General features: G+C 37.8%; 1 non-coding gene across 1 annotated transcript; it reads left to right on the top strand.

Moving 5' to 3' along the window:
• Positions 1-840: 840 nt before the first annotated feature.
• Positions 841-999, top strand: LOC114698749. Its single transcript, XR_003735401.1, has one exon. It is a non-coding gene; the product is annotated as a U1 spliceosomal RNA (small nuclear RNA).
• The last annotated feature ends 8,225 nt before the right edge of the window (positions 1,000-9,224 follow it).

The raw sequence follows: 9,224 nt of genomic DNA, 5'->3' as shown, positions 1-9,224 counted from the left end.
TAATTTGTAAATGGATACTTAGAAAACCTAATAAGGTGAATTATTCAGTAAATTGTATTAAAAGATCTAACTGTGAGCTTAAAATTTTTAAATTTTATAGACAGGTTGTGTTTCAATAAACAGATGTAGGAAAGAAGAATTGGGCAAAATGTTTAATATTGTTACTGAAACTGTCTTCTTGTCTGTTCTATAACTTTTCTTGTTACTGCAACAAAACACCTAACAAAAGCAACGGAGAAAGAAAGACTCTTTTGGCTCCTGGTTTCTGAGGGAAAGCAGGTGATGGGAACGTGAGGCATCTTGTCACAATGTGTCTACACTTGGCAACAGAAAAATGAACACAGATGCTCAGTTTTCTTTTCTTGAGTCCTGGATCCCAGATAGGATGGTGCTGCCCACATTCAGGGTTGGTTTTCCTGCCTCAGTTAAATTTCTCTAGAAACACCCTCACATACAGATTCAGTGGTTGTCTTCTGAGTAACTGTCAATCCCATCATGTTGATAATAAGAACTAACCAGCACACCTATTAATATAGGGAGTCACAATACTGCTACAGCTGCTCTTCTACAATTATTAAAAAAACCTGAATGAAATTAATTGCAGTTTTCTATTTAGAATCGCTTCTACACCACATTAAAGTGAAAGTGTATATAAGTTTTAGTTTTTTAATATGACACAAAATGGTTCTTGATAGTAATTTAATCTAGGTTAGATTGACAACAGCACTGTGTAGCTATAATGTATACTGTTACTGTATTTTATTTTAACAGCATTAGTGTAGCGATATCAGACTCAAGTATGTTTTGAGAATTGAAGAATAGATTTAAAAGACATGTTAAAGACTTACTTGGCAGGGAAAATAAAGTGGTCAAAAAGGTGGTTTTCCCAGGGTAAGGTTCATCCATTGCACTCCAGGTGTGCTGACCTCTGTTATTTCCTCACATGAGAGAAATTGCATAATTTATGGTATTGGGGGACTTTGTTAGTGTGCGCCACATGCATGCCTGGTGCCATGGATCCCCTAGAACTGGAGTTACAGACAGTTTGTAAGCTGCCATATGGGTGCTCGGAATTGAACCCAGGTCCTCTAGAGAAATAGCCGGTTCTCTCATTCTCCTCCTCCCCCCACCCCCCGCCCGCCCCCAAGACAGGGTTTCTCTGCGTAACTTTGGAGCCTGTCCTGGAACTTACTCTGTAGCCCAGGCTGGCCTCGAACTCACAGAAATCCGCCTGCCTCTGCCTCCTAAGTGCTGGGATTAAAGGTATGCTCCACCACCTCCTGAAAAAGTGAATTCTGGGGATTGAATTCAGGTTGCTATGTTTACACAGCAAAGCCTTTACTGACTGAGCCTCTTAACTACTGAGCCATTTATCCAGCCCTGTGTTAATCTTTTATTAGTAACCACTCCTAACAGTTTATTCAACATGGGGATAAATTATCTCAGTTAAAAAAAATAGATCAAATATTTATAATCCCCTATATATGGATATTCTTTTGATGAGAAAAAATATTGAAAATGTTCTGCCAAATTTGTAAGGTAAGACTAGAAATAATCTTTAAACAGACACATAATACATAGAATCGTCCCCAACCTCTGCTCTTAGGGTCTGACTGCCTAGGCTGTCCTCAAGCTCCTGACCCTTCTGGTTCCTGACCTTGCAGCTGTACTATCAGTGTATACTGCTGTACAGAACCTAAACTCTAAACCACAGTTGTTGGCTATCTAATATTTCGTTTCTTATACAGTTTGGAGTTATGTTTGGCGGCAATAAAGCTGAAAAGATTTTACAACCTCATGTTCAAACCACACATGTACTAAAGGAATTGTCATGTTATCATTGTGTTCTAAGTTTTTATAAAATCTTTATGAGATTTGTTAGTTCTATGGATTGGTCTCCAGTATCACTGATCAGTTGTCATAAACACATAAAGTGTGCTCTTCATTATTTTCAGCATGTGTAAGGCCCTATGTCCAGAATTAAGTATCATAAAATAAAACCCAGCAGTACACACCCGTAATTCCAGCACCTGGGAGACAGACAGGAGAATCAGTAGTTGGAGGAACATATCATGCATATGAGGCCAGCACTGCTCTATATTGAAACCCAAACAACAATGAAATAAAACCTCACATGGTGTCTGTCTCCTGGCATCCTAAAATCTCTATTTCTCTATTTCTGATTCTAAAAAAATCAAAGTAAGGTTTGATACAGTCAAGGGAATGAATACTAAATCAGGAAGAAACAAAAGAATATATACAAAGAAGCTAAAGAGACAGTACACTGGTTAGGAACAACTGTTACTTTTGCAAAGGATCTACATTTGGTTCCTAGCACCCACATGGCAGCTAACAACCATCCAAAACTCCAGTTCTAGGGATCTGATGCCCTCTCCCAACCTCCATGGGCACCAAGCATGCACAAGGTGAACATACATACATGGAAGCAAAACATGCATACATACACTTAAAATGAAATAAATCTAAAAAAAAAAAAAATCCCACAAAAGGTGTTCCGACTATAGAAGTATATGTGTGTGGAGCAGAAAAAAGAACTCCTGATGTGATTTTTGCCTACTGTTCATTCAGCACTTGTTTTTGTCTACTAGTCTGAGACAGGATCTCAAACTTGTAGCCCAGACTGACCTCAAACTTGTGGTACTCCTATTGCCTCAGCCTGCTGAGTGCTAAGATTACATATATGAATGACCACATCATCTTTATTCAACAGTTTTTCAAATGATACCTGACATTTATATTAAGAAGTAATAATCAGCTGGGTGTCGTACAATCTTAGCACTTTAAAAGCTAATGACTATAGTGCCCTATGAAACCAGCTTGGCCTACAGTGTAAATTCAATGCCAACTTGGGCTACATAGCAAAATGTCTGTCTAACAAAATCATAAATAAAATAACCACTTAGAAAAAAAAAAAGAAGAGTAATGAGGAGGTCAGGAAGATCTAACCTACTGAGGACATCAGATCATGTATATTGCTTCAACCCCTCCCCAATTTCAAACCTCTGAATAAAACTGCTCGGCTCCCCCACAAAAGAAAGAAAAGCATCAACAATTAAACAGTACAGAAGATATTGCTGTATTGATAACTGGATTTTACTTGCTACTTATAACCTAATCTTAATATGTCAATTCATCAATGGCTATCTAATTCAATTATTTTAAAATAAAATTCTTTTGTGAAAAAGTATGTCCAGAGTACGTCATTACAGTCTTTTATAAATTACAAATGCAAAACCTAGAAAATGAAAGGATATCCTGCTATTCTGGGAATAGCCTCACACTGTTAAAACACCGCTTAAATAATTTCCTATGATTTTAAAAAAATTCTTTTACAATATACACAGTGAATAGAAATTCTTAAAAGTTGTTAACAAATATAAGCTGTGATGTTTTTAAATTTTCAACTTCAGAACAATAGTGCTAGAATATTTTGATCACTTATATCACAGAATTGATGTATCAACAAGTACTTGGGTTCTGCTCTTCATAAACTGTGGCCTGACAGAAGTGAAACATGACCCCTCCCCATGATGAATTTGTACCCTAGCTGAAGTCTTCCAAGTACTTTCAAAGCAAGCAATACTTCTGATGGCTAATGGTATGGAGAAATTTGCCAACAAAAACAAAACTTTAGAAATCATATCCTTAAATACTAAAAACTACAAGTACAAAGTGCTAACTTTAAGCCACAAAATACTCAAGAAAGTTATTGCAATGATTATGAAACATGTTTTTCACTTTATATTTTGTTTACTTATTTAGGTGATGACATGGACCCCAGTGCTTCACACAAGGTAAGCACTCTAACCACTGAGCTACATCCTTAGCCAAGTATCTTTAATCCCTTTTTTAAAAGAAATAATTTTATTCTTTTAGTATATTAATGTTTTGCCTGCATGTATCTGTGCACCGTGTATGTGACTGGTTCCTGTGGAGGCCAGAAGAGGATGTCAGATCTGTAACTGGAGCTGTAGATAGTTGTGAGTTACTAAGTGGATGCTGGGAATTGAATCAGGGTCTTCTGAAAGAACAGTGAGCCATCTCTCCAGCCCCAATCACTTTTTTTTTTTTTGAAAAATTATTTTATGTATTCACGCATGCATGTGTAACATGGAGCATATGTAGAAATCAGAGTTCTCTCCTTCTACCATGTGGGTCCCAGGGCTCAAACAGGTTATCATGCAACAGGTGCCTTTACTAGCTGAGCCATTTCTCCCATCCCACAGAAAACTACTACTAAATTAAAAAAAAAAAAAGTTCAACCCAGAAAAAAAAAATAAATGTAACTAATGAGAAGGCATAGTAACAGAACTAGCCCTGGTGAAAGCAGCTTAAAATTAAAATAAAGCATTCCAAGAGAAAAGTGAAAGTATTAGAACACCCAATGAATGAAATAAAAAGGGGGCCAGGCACAGTGGTGTGAGCCTTTAGTTCCAACTATTTGGGAAGCTGACAGATGAGAGAGAATTCCTTGAGTCCAGGGATCCACAGCCAGCCTGTGCAACACAGCTAGATAGGAGTGGACAAGGAGCATGTCTGAGCTATGTCCAGATCGCCAAAATTTAGTTTGAAATGTACCAAAACCAAGATGAATATCTGATACTAGAAGGATCAATAAATGGCTAAACATGGAATAAAGCAAATATACTACATGTTATGGTTTGTATGGAAGGTATCTGAGCATTAATTATAATATTCTTTCAACTTTGCTAGATAGAAATACTCAAAAGACAACAAAGTATATTCACACTTTACCTCCTATAATGTATCAGTTGAAGAATAGAATACAAAATATTTGGATACATTTTTAAAAATCTGGAATGTGCCAAATTTAATTCAGAAAAAACATTCAAATGCTCTGAATTACCAATGCAGAGATACAAAGATGTCACCAACAGCAAAGATTAATAGAAAATAAAACAAAGAAAAAAACTAGTATTCTGGGGGTAAGGAGTTTTGAAAGCAAAGATCCAGTTACCTACAACTCCGGACACAGATTTAAACCCCCAATTTAAAACTTACTCTACCTAGGTGCAATGGTACACAATTGTAATTCCAGCACTCAAGGGGCCAAGTAGTGAGAATCTTGAGTTGAAGGGCAGCCTGAGATAAAAGTAAAACTTTGTCTCAAAGAAAAATAAAATAAATTTAAACCTACTTTTAAAAAAAATTCCTGGCCGGGCCATGGTGGTGCACATCTTTAATCCCAGCACTTGGGAGGCAGAGCCAGATAGATGGATCTCTGTGAGTTCGAGGCCAGCCTGGTCTATAAAGCGAGTTCCAGGAAAGGCACAAAGCTACACATAGAAACCCTGTCTCAAAAAACCAAATTTCCAGTTATTCCTGCTACTGTTTTCAAGATGGTTCTAATTTCACACCTCTACAAGTGAAGTTTTTATGTATACACACACAGGCAATGTTCTGGTTCATCTTACAGTCACCAGGCATTTATTCTGTTACAAAGTATCTATTCATGAGAAAGCACACTTAACAAGAAATGTAATTCCATATGGCATTCTTACTATTATCCTATCTATCTTATAGACTGTAAACTGAAGCATAGGGTAGTTAAAGTCTGAAGTTGCAAAGCCAGTAACACAACTGATAACCAAACCATATTCATCAGGCTATATTCTCAACTTAGAAAACTTTTTTAAATTTAATTTTATTTATTTATTTGGTTGGTTGGTTGGTTGGTTGGTTTTTCGAGACAGGATTTCTCTGTGTAACTTTGAAGCCTACCCTGAAACTCTGTAGACAAGACTGGCCTCAAACTCACAGAGATCAATCGTCCTGGCTCTGCCTCCTGAGTGCTGGGATTAAAGGCGTGCACCACCACTGCCTGGCATTTTTTTATTCTCCAGAACTTCACTTTTTTGTTTGTTTTGTTTTTCAAGATAGGGTATCTCTGTGTAGTCCTAGCTGTCTCAGAACTCAGTAGACCAGGCGGACCTCAAACTCACAGAGCTCTGCCTGCCTCTGCCTGCCTCTGCCTCCCGTGTTGGGAATAAGGTGTGGGAGTCACCACTACCCAGCCAGAATTCCATTTTCAACAGTTAAAATTTCTAAAGCATAAAATCTAAAAATATCTAAGATAGGTTTCAGGTAAGGAACTGACCAAACAGCCCAGAGGGCCTCAATGTACATGAATAGGTGTACCATGTTCCCATAGTAATTAACCCTGTCATAGTCACAGGGTCTTTCTGTCCTGATCATTACTAGTACAAATTGCTTCTCATGACTTGCCATGTTGCTAGCATAAAATTCTGACCAAGAAACTACATTTTGTCTCATACTACAGTCATTTAGATATGTATTTATACTACTTGATTATATACCCTTTGAAGATAATCAATTTCTACCCTCAAATATTAGCTTAAGAAACCATGTGCTCACACTTACTTAATAACTCACTGAATTATGTTTAAGCTGGTAAAAAGAATACTTACTTGAATAAACAGCATTTTTATTAACACTTCATTATAAAAACAAAGTGTCTTGAGACAATGTTTGATTCATTTTTATTAGTTTTATGAATATTAAGAGCATAATTCTGTTAAATTTTATTTAGTGCTTTAAAAATTGATGAAAGGTAATTTATAATATAAATAACAGAATTGGATCCTAAAAGAAATATTTTCAAGTTATTTAAACCAAAGTTTGGGCAGGCACAGTGGTTTACCAGGTAAAAGCATTCGCTGCACAAGCCTGACAACCTGAGTTTGATCCATGGAACCAAGTGTCCTAGTTAGAGATTCTATTGCTAGGATAAATCACAGTGACCAAAAGCAATTTATAGAGGAAAGCATTTTTTTCTGCTTATAACTCTCAGGCCATATTCTATTGCTAAGGGAAGTCAAGGCAGGAACTCAAGGCAGAAACTGAAGCAGAAGCCATAGAGGGTATAGCTTACTGGCTTGTTCCCCACAGCTTGCTCAGCCTGCTTTCTAATAAACCCCAGGACCACGTGCCCAGAATGGCACTACCCACAATGAGCTGGACCCTCCCGCATCAATCATTAGTCAAGAAAATGCCCCACAAGCTTGCCCACAGGTCAGTCTGGTGTGGCATCTTGTCAACTGAGGTTCCCAATGACTCTAGCTTTTGTCAAGTTGACAAAAAACAAAAACAAAAGAAACAAAAACCCTAACCAAGCCACTATGGAATGAAACTGAAAGTTGTCCTCTGATTTCTATATCTACATCCATCATACATACACAGATACACATAATAAATTGTTTAATTTTAAATAATAAATGTAAATTTTATTAAAATGATTAATGTATGAGAATATTAAGCTGGGCGGTGGTGGTGCACATCTTTAATCCCAGCATTCAGAAGGCAGAGCAAGCATCTCTCTGTGAGTTTAAGGCCAGCCTGGTCGACAGAGAGAGTTCCAAGGCTACACAGAAAAACTCTGTCTCGAAAAAAAATAAATAAATAAAATAAAATAAACAAACACCAACAAAAGCATCATCTTTGGGCTGGAGAGGTGGCTCTGTAGTTAAGAGCAAGTAATGTTCTTCCAGAGGACCTGAGTTCAATTCCCAGCACACACATCAGGTAGCTACCCACCTGTCACTCCAGCTCCGGGGAACCCAACACCTCTGACCTCCATGGGCACCCACATTCATGTACACACACGTGTATGTATGCATACACACACACAATTAAAATAAATCTTTAAAGAATATTAAGGAGTAATTTATACTATAGGAACAACTGTTATTTCAGTTTTTGGCAAAAAGACAGTTTTACATACATGAGACTTATGCCTGCATGTATGTACGTGCATTTCCTGTGTGCCTGATGTCCTCAAAGGTCAGAAAATGGTATCAGATCCCCTGACTAGAATTACAAGGTTATAAGGCACCATCAGGGTGCTGGAAATAGAACCAGTGCTTTTAACTGATAAGCCATCTCTCCAAACCTCCCAAAAGACACATTTTTAGTACATTTCTTAAATGAAGAGTAACATTTTATCAATTTCTACTTTAAATGGCAACATCTAACATCCCAGACAGAAGAAAGTATCCTTCATTTTTCACACACCCAGTGTTAAGCACTTACAATGTGCCAACTACTACACTAAGTGCTAGAGAAGTTCATAAGCAAAATGGAATCCTGCATGTCAAGACTTTATAGGTGGGGAGTATAGCACAAACACTCACACAGATGTTTTCTAGGAAGTGTTATGGTCCCCTCTTTTTTGAGTTATCTTTATTTTATGCATTTAAGTGTTTTGCCTGCATGTATGTGCACCACATGAGTTCTTAGAGCCTGAGACAGTCAGAATAGGGTATCAGATCACCTGGGCTGGTGTTACAGATGGTTGTAAGGCTGCCATATGGATGCTGGGAACCAAACCTAGGTCCTCTTAACCACTGAGTGATCTCTCCCGCCCCTAATCCCTGCTGTGGGATGTCTTTCTGTACACTATGAATATGTGTTGCTCTGACTGATTGGTAAATAAAGCTACATTGGCCTATGGCAGGGCAGGATAAGGTTAGGTGGTACATTCAAACTAAATACAAGATGAAGAAGGATGGAGTCGAGGGAGATGCCAGCCCATGGCCCAAGGAGCAATAACATGCCAGTACACGGGTAATGCCACAGCCATGTGGCAACATACAGATTAATAGAAATGGGTTAAGTTATAAGAGCTAACTAACAAGAAGCCTGACTCATAGGTCATACAGTTTGTAAATAATGTAAGTCTCTATATGTTTATTTGGGACCAAGTGGCTGCGGGACACATGGGTGGGAGAGGTTCGTCTTGGGGCCAGGCAGGACTGGAGAAACTTACAGCTACAAGTCCCCTCTTCTAAATTAAAAAAAAGAAAAAATAAAGAAAGAAGAGAGAGAGAGAGAGAGAGAGAGAGAGAGAGAGAGAGAGAGAGAGAGAGAGAGAGAGAGAGAGAGAGAAAGAGAGGGAAAAAAAAAAACAATAAATGGATGTTAGTCTTTATTGGTAGTTACCCCATTTTCTGGGAGGGCTTAAAAGTGGTAATCATCCAGCGGCTTTGTTTGCTTAATCTACTTGAAGCTATTATTAGACAGGAATGGGTGTTTTCATCATTCCGAATCTCTAGATAAAATTCTAAAGTCCCTGAAACTTCCATGAGAAATTTCTGGTGCTTCCTGGTTTCAACTATTAAACAATCTCAGGGGAATAGAATGGTACAGCTTAGTTTAGATTCTAG

This window comes from Peromyscus leucopus, chromosome 1 (assembly GCF_004664715.2).
Source record: "Peromyscus leucopus breed LL Stock chromosome 1, UCI_PerLeu_2.1, whole genome shotgun sequence".
Lineage (NCBI taxonomy): Eukaryota > Metazoa > Chordata > Mammalia > Rodentia > Cricetidae > Peromyscus > Peromyscus leucopus.
Note: the sequence above shows the minus strand (reverse complement) of the source record. Positions and strands in the feature narration are given on the sequence as shown.